This window comes from Protopterus annectens, chromosome 2.part0 (assembly GCF_019279795.1).
Source record: "Protopterus annectens isolate FY-2018-M chromosome 2.part0, PAN1.0, whole genome shotgun sequence".
In the NCBI taxonomy this organism is placed as follows: Eukaryota; Metazoa; Chordata; order Ceratodontiformes; family Protopteridae; genus Protopterus; species Protopterus annectens.
In genome coordinates this window covers 1,810,821,639-1,810,835,240 of record NC_056728.1, presented here as the reverse complement: position 1 = coordinate 1,810,835,240, position 13,602 = coordinate 1,810,821,639, and the positions used below count along the sequence as shown (strand labels likewise).

The 13,602-nt window shown below is 41.4% G+C and overlaps 1 protein-coding gene across 1 annotated transcript in view; it reads left to right on the top strand.

Annotated features, from left to right (window-relative positions):
• LOC122793639 (rho guanine nucleotide exchange factor 19-like) overlaps positions 1 to 13,602 on the top strand; it is a 1,093,308-nt gene that overhangs the window by 927,266 nt on the left and 152,440 nt on the right. The window lies entirely within an intron of this gene.

The following is a 13,602-nucleotide window of genomic DNA, read 5'->3' as shown; positions in this document are numbered from 1 at the left end:
ACACTCAGACTTGTGAGAGATGCACTTATATATCCAAACTGGAAGACATGCACTCCCAAGCCAAGACCAGAATAGCTGGTCAAGAGGAGAAGGTCAACACCTGCACCACATAGCCCTCCAGAACACTTACCATCACAGCTCTCACATAAAAACACAAACCACACACCCGCCTTCATGGAGGCTGTCAATACCCAAACAATAGAGACCTCAATGGCAGAAACACAATTGACCACCACAACACAGCACAAATCACAAGACACATAGCTGACCTACACGGTGTGCGCAAAAGACACAAAACATCAGGATAGAAAAAGTTTACTGATGTGTTTGGTACCTCGGCTTATGCCTTCAAAGAATAAATTGTTACATCAAGCAGATTTCTTATATACATCGCTTAATACATTCAATTAGCCATCCTTCATTATCCAATCAATAATTTAAAGTGCCCGTCACACATTATACATTGCCCATGTATTAACCAAGCATAACATATTTTATACATAATTTTAAAATTACTGAGATGAATCCCACCTATTTCTGATGTTAAAATGAGACAATGACAACAGCATCATTCCATTTCCATTAATTAAATGTGAGATTTGAACCATATAGCTGACAATATCAGTTTACTTATTGTAAACATTGGTATCTAATTCCATATTTAAACCTTTGGGATGTAGTGTCCTGAAGTTTATAATACACTTGGACTCCAACAATAACAACTTACTAGTGTCCACCTCCCTGTCATAAGATTTGGGTTTTGCCAACACAAAAAGAAAGTTTCTACTGAGCTATTATGTACATGAATAAAATGTGTAGCTACTGGATTTTCCATCCTATTCCTTCTTATATCACTCAGATGTTCCATGATTCTTTTCTTGACAGCTCTTTTAGTCTGTCCAATGTACCATTTTATCTGCGGGCACCCACAGCCTATAATATAGACAATTCCACTAGATTCACGTGTATATTTCGCTGGCTTTGTAGACCTTGCCATTTATATTAACCCCATCCAAGTTTTTAATTTTCTCACAGACTATATCAGTTTCTGCAAGGTAAACTTCCCCTAATGTTTTTTACTCTAAACACTTTGCCATATGATAAGAGCTATTTTAAATTGCTAGATCTCCCATAAGAAAACACTATCCTTTCCAGGAAAATGTCCCCATACCTTTCATCATTCAAAACTATTGGCCAATATCTACACACTAACCCTTTAGTTTGTCCAAAAAGGGAGAATATTTAATGACAAAGAAAAGAGAATTTTGCCCATCCATCTTATTATTCGGATTGGCCTGATGCCATCTAATACATTTCACTCTCTCCCTGGTACTCCATGTTAGGCCTAGCTTTCATCTGGCCTTACTTTCTGCAGCTATTAGGACATCTTTCTGATAGCCTCTTACATGTAATGTTTTTTACTCTGCTGAACTCATTCACCAGTTCATCCTTATCTGATGTATTATTTGCTATCCTTACAAACTCACCGTATAACAGAGATGCCAAAAGATGGGAGGGGGGGGGGGGGTGCATACTGTCTGCTGTCAAAAAATTGTTCACAGTCATTTCCTTATTATATGGTCTATGAGCCACCCTAAAATTGTCATCCACAAAGAACTCCAAGTCCAAATAATGTATTGCCTCTTTGCTTGTCTTATATGTGAATTCTAAGCCAAAATTATTATCTTGCAACATGTTAATGAAGTTTCCAAACTCTTCCATGTCTCCACTGCAAATGAATATGAGATCATCAATATATCTCTTAAAAAATACCACCTTGTTCTTATAAAATGGCATGTTATACAGTTATGTTTTCTCAAAATAATCCATGAACAGTACTGCATAAGGGAGCATATGCAGCTCCCATTGCAGTCCCTTCCAACTGCAAATAATAGTTTCCATCAAACGCAAAACAATTATGCATTAGTGAAAACTCAAGGAGACGAATCAAGAAATCTGTTCTCTGACACTCACCTAACATGTTGCTAATGGCGCTCAAACCCCATTCGTGTTTTATGCTTGTATATAAGGATTTCACGTCTACCGTGGCCCAATATAACTCTTTGGACCACTCCTTACCCTTCAAAAACTCAGCCAACATTTTTCCTTTCTTAATGTAAGAATTCACCTTATTTAGATTATTCTTTAGATGAAAATCCAAAAATATTCCTACATTTTCAAGGAAAGCTCCTTTGCCCAAAACTATTGGCCTCCCTGGTGGTTTTTGAATGTCTTTATGTATCTTGGGAATAATTTCAAACATAGCATCCCTAGGGCATTTTATGTGTAGCTTGTTGACATCAGAAGCATTTAAGAAACCTAGTCATTCTGCTCTCTCCAGAATTTCCAATAATTCCCCATTGTATTCTGAAACTGGGTTCCCCAAAAATCTCCTATAAACAGCATTATCATTCAATAAAGCATACGTCATTTCTTTATATTGAGCCTCACTCATGATTACCCAATTGCCGCCCTTGTCAGCTTCTGTAAACACATATTCCCTTCTACAAGTTCTTAGTCATTGAACCATTTCCCATTGTACTTTAGTTAAATTAAAAGACTTGAATCTCCTTTTAAATGCATCATATTCTCTTTCCACATGTTTGTTTAAGACATTCTTGAACATTAAAACATTATTAGAGATTTTAAGTGGCATAAACATACTGTTATAAGGTACAGGTGGCATTGTCATTTTACCATAACTAGTAAAAAAAACGGGAATTGCCTCCATTTTGTTTGTCCCCGCTTCCATGGCTTCATCATACAAATCAGTATCATCATAGCCATATATGGATAGATTTAACAAAAGGCTGTCAGTAATATCAAAAGGATAATTTACATCAAGTGCTCTTTCTAGTGTGTTGACATTAACATCCAATGCATTGCTATCACCTCTTGCTCCCTGCCTTCATTTATTTTCAAAAAATATTTTTAAATTTAACTTACGGCAGAATCTATTTATTTCAAAAATCATATCAGCTAGGCTAGGGCAATGTGTAGGAAAATACTTACTACCCTTATCCAAGACGGATAAAGCATTAGAGTCCAAAATAAGATCAGACTAATTTACCACTTTTAAATTGTCCACACATATATCAGTCTTAATGTCCATTGAAATATTCCTCTCATTGTCGTTAATATGGTTGATCTCACAGTTTCATTCAATATCTCTTCCTTCGCCTCTTGTTATTCAGTTTCTGCTGGAATCCCTCTCTCTGCGTACCTTCCTCATTGCTGGTATTCCGTCGCCATCTTCGCCCTTGGTTAATACATGGGCATATAATATACATGGGCATTATACAATAATCTCCTCTCCTCTGCACTATTCCTAGACCTGTCAAAAGCCTTTGACATGGAACTAATATACTACTTCTTTGACAAACTAAATCTCTATTGTTGTGTTCTACTCAAGCACTTCAATGGTTCAGCTCCAACACACAGGCAACAACAGTCATGGGAAGTTCACTGGGAGCTATCTTTCTTACTTACAGTAAACATAGGTGTTCCACAAGGCTCAATCTAGGGCCCTTGTTTTTTCCTTTTTTATTTAATGTTAATACATAACATGCCAGCCATATGCAAATTTATCTGCATTCTCATCAACTTAATCCTCACTTTAAAATACTGCTGCCCTTTTGTTTCCTCCCTCCAAACCAGTTTTTAACATTTTTTGAAAATTGGTTTGAAAAACATCTCCTCCCTCCCTTCTTAAACAAATCTTCCTCAAATTTTCTCCATCTTTTCTTAATCTTTCCTTCTTTCCACCTCACCTTTCCTATCACCTATATGTATTACACTTGATACCACCCTTAATTATTATGCCGCCTGGAATTTTGATCACCATATTGGAAACAATTTACAAAACTTACAGAAAAAAACACAAACAAAACAGAATTAAACAAAAAACAACCCTCTCTACAGAATTAAACCCTTTCTAACCCACCCAAACCCCAACCATAACCCAATCAAAAACAAATCTACTCTCTATACTGCCCTAAATACTAATAATAACTTATCAACATTAACAACAACAAACCTTCAGAACTTCCTCCTGTAACAACTGTCTTACTTTATTTCCAGGAACTTACAAACACTTCACCATCAACTTAACACTATCATTCTTGAGCCTTCAGAACTTAGCATTATCATTTCTAACAACTATCAACTGATAACTATTTATAAAACTTGCAGTAGCCCTATACGAAACCTAAACTACCTAACTAATCTAAGCCCCTACTTCAAATCCTGGTGACTCATCTAAGAACTAACTATAAGAACATTGAACTAAATCCTCAAGAATTGCTTATCTGTTTTCAAACAAAAATGAACAATCTGGAACCTAAAACCCTAAGAAATAACTAACAAATACACTGTTTTAAAAAAACATATCAAATACACCTAACCTAACCCTGACTGAAAACTGGCTACCTCCTGCCTTACTTCTTCCCCCTACTCTGCCTTCTTACTCTTTTCTTACTTTCTTGCCTCTAAATGCCACACTTTTCATCTTTTATTTTTGCTTATTCTTTCTTTCTTGCTCAGCTTCTTTTTATTTTTATCTTCTTTTTTCCTTTTAGCCTTATTTTATTACTCTTCTTTTCTCTTTTATTACTATTTTATTACTTTAACCTCTAACAAATCTCAGTTTTTTCTGTTGTTCTTTACCTTCTTAGTCTTTACCATTGTACCATTGTACCTTGGTCTGTCTCTTTGCTTTACAATTTTTCTTTATTGTTTGCCATGCTTATATTTGTATACAGTTTGCTATATTTGCCTCTTATTGTCATTTTTATGTTAATGTTTCCCTGCCCTCTACTGAAAATGTAAATAAAATAAATAAAATAAATAAAATAAAAAAATGTATAATATGTGATGGGCACTTTAAATTGTTGATTGGATAATGAAGGATGGCTAATTGAATGTATTAAGCATGATGTATATAAGAAAGCTGCTTGATGTAACAATTTATTCTTTGAAGGCGTAAGCTGAGGTACCAAACACATCAGTAAACTTTTTCTATCCTGATGTTTTGTGTGTTTCATGGATTTTTTGGAGGTGTTTGTGTGTTTTGAGCTATACAGTGTGCCCCTCAACCTAAGCCCCTAAGGCAAAACAGCTTGCCCAATACACTAATCATAGGTGACTCGATAGTGAGGCACACTGATGTCCCACTCACTAGGTTGAATAAGGAGAAGTAACAGTCAGCTGTCTATCAGGTGCCAGAATCTGACACATAACACATGCACTCAGGTCACTCCACAACAAATACAAGTATGACTCTGTCACTGTCTATGTGGGTGTGAATGACCTGAGATGCACCTCCCTGGACTACATGAAAAGAGACATAGAGGAGCTCCATGATTATGTGGCCCATGCAGGTATGACCCTAGTCCTGAGCAGTATCCTACCGTCACCCAGAATGATACCACAGTACAAACAGAAAATGAGTGACTTCAACAACTGGCTAAGTATCTGGCTTCATTCTAAGGGAACACAGTATCTGTCTGCTTGGGATGATATGACTGACAGACCTCGATGCTTTACCAGAGATGGCCTGCATCTGTCACCCCTGGGTTTCTGGATACTGGCTAAGGCTCTTGCCACCCCTATAGCACCTTTTTAGGCGATGTTCCAAAGACCAAATTACTACCATAACAGCTGTAAATAAATGCAATCTGAGGGTCATGCTGCTCAATGCTAGAAGTCTAAATCTCAAGATGCACTTGCGTGAAGCACTCCTCAAAATGGAGAACATCGAAATTTGTGCTATAACAGAGACCCGTTTTAAAGCAGCAGAAAGCACCCCTGCGGTACCAGGCTATAACTCATTCCACACCTTCCAGCCCCAGAACATGGACCGAAGCTCCAAAGGCGGTGGTGTCTCCATAGTCATAAAGGATATGCATACGTCCAGACTAGTCACCCAGCATAACACATCTGAGATACTTCAGGTGCAACTAACATTGGGTAAGACGGCGATTCAGGTCGCAGCCTGCGATAATCCCACAACCATGTCCCAAGATTTTCACTCCATCTTCCTAAGCATCCTGGAAACTATTACAGTCCAACCCAACACTCTTATACTAGGTGACTTCAACTACCCCTCCATCAACTGGGAAAACTCCTCATGCACCAATACACTGGCCAAGCGCTTCTTGGAATTCATCAATTCCAATGCCGTGGACCAGCTCATTCTTACCCCCCTTGGGGAAGCAACATTCTTGACCTGGTTATTACTAACATGGGCAACCATTGCTCTACACCAATAGTCAATTCCTCCCTGATTAGATCTGACCACAAACTAATCACCATGGAAATTTACATCCCTCCCACCCACTCCCACAAAAGTAACCACCATGAAAAACTTCTCCAAAGCTAACTTTCGGCTCCTAAAAACAGAGATGGCTAACTTCACGGCACCCATGTCAATGGAAAATAGATGCATGACTGCCAAATTATACACCAATGCACTGTACGAACAAGTACATAAATGCATGGGATTAGCCATACCCAACAGAACCAAGATGCTGTCCTCCAAAAAAAGGAAGCCAATCTGGTGGTCCCCTGCCATTAATGAACTTTACAACATAAGGAAGAAACTGTTGCAGAAAAACGTGAAGTCCCAAGACTTGAAAAACTCCCTTATTGGCCTCAACAAGTTGAGATCCCTCATCAAAACCTCTAAAGCCAGCTATGAAGGCAGAATTGTGGCAGACACTAAAAACAACCACAAAGTCTTCTATAGTCATATCAAGAATCTCCATGGCAATACCCAGGTTTGCTCTGAGTTACTGCACAATGGTACCTCCTATACTGAGCCAACAGATATTACCAATGTACTGGCCAACAGATTCAGTGCCAACTTTACCCCTGTATCCCCCCTGAAAGGACCAATCACAATACCGGAGGAATGGCAGTCACCCATCATTACTGCAGCACAGGTTAAAGGTGCGTTGTCCAAGGCCAGGAATACAGCTTCCATGGGACCCGATAATTTCCCTGGATGGGTTCTACATGAACTACAAAGTGAACTGGCACCACATCTGTGTTCAAGTCAGAGCCTCACCTCAGGCTTTGTCCTTACTGGCACACTGCTACAGTCGTCCCTCTCCACAAAGGGGGAGTGAAGACAGATCCTGGAAATTATCGTCCCATTAGCATAACGAGTGTGATATGTAAGGCTATGGAGCATATCATCATGGACCTAATTAACAAGGATATACAGAATCTTCAAACTCCAGATCCACCGCAATTTGGTTTTGTGAAAGGTAGATCATGCCTGCTCAACCTAGTTGACTTCTTTGAGTCAGTCACCAGAGCTGTGGATGAGGGCAAGGCAGTTCATAAAACCTACTTCAATCTGGCCAAGGCCTTTGATACCATTCCCCACTCAGGAATTATTGATAAACTCAGCAAACAAGGCATCAACCCCTATATCACTAGGTGGGTTGCAAATTGGCTTACAGATAGAACCCACAGTGTGAAAGTAGCAGACTCCAAGTCAGCCTGCTGACCAATCACAAGTGGAGTCCCACAGTGATCAGTCCTGGGTCCTCTCTTGTTTGGCATCTACTTCTCAGATGTCCAGGCCAACACAGAGGGACTCTGGCTGACCAAGTTCGCAGACGACTGCAAGCTGGGAGCCATTATTAAACTCCCCAAGTGATGTAGACATCCTACAGAAAGGTCTCACTTAGACCAATGACTGGTGTTAAAACCATGGCCATAAGCTTAATGCCAAAAAACGTGTTGTCATCCCCTTTGGGAAAAACTCAGTTCCCACTAATTACCACATTGATGGGAGCCCACTGAATACTGAAGATGTTATAAGAGATCTGGGGGCACAGGTTGACAGCAACCCTCCAACCACCACATTGCCACTGTGGTCAGAAAGTCCTTCTATGTGGCACATCTCATTACCAAGGGTTTTGCTTCCAGGAAGAAAGAGATAATCATTCCTCTCTACTCTTCCCTCATTAGACCAATCACTGAGTATAATGCTCCCTTTGGCATGTACCTCACTAGACACATACAACAGCTGGAAAGGCCACAAAAGTACCTCACAAAAAGAATTGTAGGCCTTAAACACATGTCCTACATGGACAGACTCAAAAACCTCCAGCTATTCTCTGTCTCATATCATTTACTAAGAGGCAATCTCTGCTTGATTTACAAAGCCATGTCTGACCCAGCTCTGTTAGAAATGCTAAATCTAAAGAAATCCAAATCCCTTCACACCACACACTCCAGAGACTTCAACCTCATTACCACAGTAAACAGAACATGCTGGAGCGACAGGTTCATTACCCAGAGACTGCCCATGCTCTGAAATAGACTTCCCATACATGTCAAGCAGAGCATCTCACTGGACCTCTTCAAGAGAAATCTTGATGAGTGGATGGGAAATAGAAAGTTCACCCTGGGGATCACTGCAGTGGCTGTACTTGATAGAGGCACTGGGAACTAATGTGGGGCAACATAATGCCAGGGCACTTCTATGGGCTAGGCTTGTAAAGGCTCCAGGGCCATTAGAGTAGTACACACCTATGAACCTATAGAAAAGAGGTGTATAGATAAAAGTTCCATGATTTTCCTAAAGGAACATTAATGAAGTTTTTTGGAATATAATCGCTTACTAGGAGACATCAGCATACATCAAGCAAATACTGTTTTTATAGGTTCATAGGTAGGTACTAGGCTATCTGCCTGAGGGCATTTATAAGCCTAGCCAGAGTGTGTCAGCTTTCGCCACCCCATTGATTAATTAACTGAGCCTCTGTCAAGAAGAGCCAATGAAGTGATCCCTGGGGTGTATTTTCTGTTACCCATCCACTCGTCAAGGTTTCTCTTGAAGAGTGTTAGTGAGGGGTTCTGCCTAATGTAGTTAGGAATTTTGTTCCAAAGCATGGGGAGTCTCTGTGACAGGAATCTATCCCTCCAGCATGTTCTATTTATTGTTCTGGTGAAGTTTAGCTCACTAGAGCGAGTGGCTCACAGTGACTTGGATTTCTTTAGTTGGAGGATGTCCATCAATTCTGAGTTGGACATGGCTTTGTAAGTCAGGCAGAGATCACCTCTGAGTAAGCGATATGCCACTGAGTACAGCCAGAGTTTTTCCAGTTGGGCTGCATAGGACATATGTTTGAGGCCAGTAATCCTCTTGGTGAGGTACTTTGTGGTCTTTCCAGCTTTTGGAAGTGTCTTATGAGGTACATCCCAAATGGAGCATTGTACTCTATGATGGGTCTGATGAGTGACGAGAAGAGGAGCACTATAACCTCTTTATTTCTAGATGCAAACCCTTTAGTAATTAGATGGGCTACATAGAAGGATTTCCTAACTACTTTGGCAATATTATTGTCAAAGGAGAGATTACTATCTACCTGGTTCCCCAGATCTCTTATTTCCTCTTCTGTATTAAGGGGGCTGCCACCTATGTGGTAATTCATGGGTGTTTTGTTTTTCCCAAACGGGATGACTATGCATTTTTTGGCATTTAGCTTGAGATCATGACTTTCACACCAGGTGTCTGTCTCAGTAAGGCCCTTTTGGAGAATGTCCATGTCAGCCGGAGAGTCAATTATGGCTCCCTGTTTGCAGTCATCAGTGAACTTGGTTAGCCATAGTCCTCCTGTGTTTGCCTGTACTTCTGAGAAGTATATGCCGAACAGTAGGGGTCCCAGGACCGAGCCTTGTGGGACACCACTTGTGACTGTTTTAGAGTCGGGCCTGGATCCTACTATTCTTACCGTGTGAGTTCTGTCTGTAAGCCAGTTGGCAACCCATCTCGTGACATAGGGGTTTATGTTCAGGCTGGTGAGTTTTTCTATAATTCCCAAGTGGGGAATGGTGTCAAAAGCCTTGGCGAGGTCAAGGTAGGCTGTGTGAACCACCTTCCCCTCATCTATGGCCTTGGTGACTGTCTCAAAGAAGTCAACCAGGTTTAGTAGGTATGATCTGCCCTTAACAAAGCCGAGCTGGGTCGGGTCAAGTGTTTGGAGGTTCCTAATGTCTTTGTTAATGAGTTCCATGATGATGCGGTCCATAGCCTTGCAGACCAGGCTAGTCAGGCTTATGGGTCGATAGTTACCAGGGTCAGTTGTGGCCCCTCCTTTGTGGAGCGGAATAACCATTGCTGTGCGCCATTCTATGGGCACGTAGTCTGTGGAGAGGCTGAGGTTGAACAATGTGTTTAGGTGGGGGGTTAGTTTGTTCTGTAGTTCGTGCAAGACGCAGCCTGTGACACCATCTGGCCCCACTGATGCTGTGTTTTTGGCTTTTGAAAGGGCTGATTTCACCTGCGCGTCTGTGATTTCCGGGACACTACACTTTTCCAGTATTGTTGTGGGCCCTTTTGGGGGTGAGAGGGGGTGAAGTTTGCACTGAATCTATCTGCCAGGATGTTGGCAATATCAGTAGGTTCAGTATATTTTGTGCTATTTTGCACTAGCTCAGAGCATATGTCCAAGTTGCCACTTAGATTCTTGACATAGCGAAAGATGGCTTTGTGGATATCTTTCGAATCCTTGGCTATTTTTCTTTCGATGTTATCCTTGGATGATTTTATAACGGATCTTAGTTTCTTACTGATACTGATTAGGGATGTCTTTCCTTTTTGGGATTTGCTTTTTTTCTGAACTAGTTTCCTCCTTCTATTGTATAGCCTGTTTATGGCAGGAGTCCACCAGACTGGTGTCCTTCTCTTAAGGGAGTGAGTCTTGGTTTTGCTAGGGATGGCACAATCCATGCATCCTTGTAGGTGCTCATAGAGTGCATTTGTAAAGGTTCCTGTAAATTGGAAACTATTATCCTTTAGCGTGGGGGCTGTGAAACTTACCACCGCTGTCTTAAGTAAGGTGAAGTTGCTATAGAAAAGTTTTTCACTGTGGTTTCCTTGGTTGGGGTGGTGGTGTGGTGTGGACATCCAGAGTGATTAGTTTATGGTCTGATCTAACCAGTGATGGGTTGACATCCGGTGCGGAACACCTGTCGCCCATGTTGGTGATGACCAGGTCCAATATGTTTTCACCTCTGGGAGGGGAGTATACCAGCTGATCCAGGGCATTTGAAATGATAAATTCCAGGAAGCGCTGGACCTGGGAGTTTGTACTTGAGTAGTTTTCCCAGTTAACGGTAGGGTAATTGAAATCACCCAATATCAGAGTGTTCGGTAGGACCTTCCTGTTTTCCAGTGTCTCCAGAAAGGCGGAGTGGTGGTCCTGAGTCATGGAGGGTGATCTGTAGCAGGCCACAATTTGCATTGCAGATTTGCCTGATGTTAGTTGCACATGGATGATCTCAGAGGTATAATGCTGCGCCACTAACCTGGAGGTGTAGGTATCCTTGATGAATATGGATACACCCCCTCCTTTTGTGTTTTGGTCCATGTTCTGTGGCCGAAATGTGTGGTATGAGTTGTAGCCTGGTAGTGCTGAGGTGCTCTGTGGAGCCTTGAAACAGGTTTCAGTTACTGCACAGATGTTGATGTTCTCCATACTGAGGAGTGCTACAAGCACGTGCATTTTGAGATTTAAACTCCTGGCGTTGAGTAGCATAACTCTCAATTTTTTATTTGTGCTGTTTACGGAGGTGGGTTTGACTTTTGAGCCTTGCCTAAAAAAGGCACTATGGGGGCAGCTAGAGCCTTGGCCAGTATTCGAAAGCCTAGGGGTGACAGGTGCAAGTCGTCTCTTGCAAAGCAACAAGGCTTGTTGAGCATGTCGTATCAGCCTGACAGACACTGGATCCCCTTTGAATGACACCAGAAGCTTAGCCAATTGTTGAAATTGATATTTTTTTCTTTATACTGCGGTATTATTCTTGGTGAGGGCAGGATGCTACTCAGGGTCAGGGTCATACCCGCCTGGGCTACATGATCAGAGAGCTCTTCCATGTCTCTTTTCATGTAGTCCAGGGAGGTACGTCTCAGGTCATTTATACCAACATGAGCAATGACAGAGTCATATTTGTACTTGTTCTGGAGTGACCTGAGTGCTTGTGTTATGTGGCAGAGTCTGGTTCTTGACAGGCAGCTAACAGTAACCTTCTCCTTGTCCAGCCTAGTGAGTGGGATGTCAGTGTGCCTGACTATAGAGTCGCCTATTACTAGTGTGTTAGGTATGTTATTTCGCCTTAAGGGCTGTGATTGTGCAGCACACTGTGTGGCACACTGATTTTGTGTTTTAATGTGTTGTCTGGTTTGTGCGGGAGGTGCAGATTTTTTGGGTGTCTGCTTTGGAGGTCTCAGATGCTTTTGCAGGTTTTAAGTTAGAGCCTCCGAGTATGATTTTGTGTATTTACGTGTATTTTTTGCCAGTGCTGGTTTAGTATGTCTATGTGAGGCTGGAGGTGTGGTGCAAGTGTTAACCTTCTCCTCATGACTGCCTGTTCCAGTCTTGGGTGGAGAGAGCTTAGCCTCCAATTTAGCTATATAATTGCATCTCTCGCATATGTTAATGTTTTGTGGTAGGAAGAGAGGGTTGTCTGTGTACATGAGGCAGTTGTAACATTGCCTCAGGATACCCAGGTTCACCAGCTGGACTGGAGAGTATACCTGAAATTGCCCTTTGGTCATGCATGAATAGTAGGGTGAGCTGCTTAGTTGCTTGGTTGGTGGGGGGTAAATAATGAGCCTTGCCCTGCTGGACAATCAAGTGTCAGGGTATATTAGTGCTTGCTATTAGGTCTGAGCAAGTGCTGGACTGTAGGATGCTTTTCAAGTGCTTAGTTTGAGAGTTAGACTACTTTCAAGGGAAAAACTAAAGAGGAGACTTGGTGGAGCCGGGAATAATTTAGCCCTGGCTAACCGGTGCAAATGCAGTTTTTACATCAGGGAAATGAAAGAGATAGAAATTAGCCCAAAATGGCCTATAGACTACTAACTTCTGGGCTGGAACCACTCCTCCAGGGACAGATGGCTTCTCAAAGCTCCCTCTCTCACAGGTGAACAGAGAAACCTCCTTCTATCCAAGTCAAGTATGGGCAATTCAGAAACTTGTAACACAGCCCTGAATTCAGTACTAGCCTGAAAACTTGACTATACTAGCTTAGGAAGGTGGGAAACAAGGACATTTTTTTTTAAAAGGTAAGGCAAAAAACAGTAAAACATACACTTAAAACAGCTTTAAATGACTACAAACAGTAAAAAATGCACTTAAAACAACTTTGGATGACTACTAGCAATCAGAAAAGGCTTTTAAACAAATAACCCAATTAACCAGTAAAAAAATCTCAAAACTGAGCCCTGTTCCTGTAATCTTCAATCAGACAAGTTCTAACTGCACACTCCTGCCACTGGGGTGCAGGGGAACCTTCTCTAAAAAAGAAGGCCTGGATTAGTGCTCAAGTTATACAAACAAAGCTAGATTCAGCAGACCTGAATCTAGTTTATGTGACAGCAGACAAGGCACACCAATTTCAGTAAGAAACAGTTCAAGTATGCAGACACTATAAGCCTCTAACCAGAAATTCCCAGCTCAGAAGGGCAGAGTCCAGCCTCTCCTCCCACAAGAGTGCAGACCACAAACCTTCTTAATGTAAAATGACTGGCCTGAAGCCCAAGTACTTAAACCACAACTAATACACTTTTAGAATAACAGACAC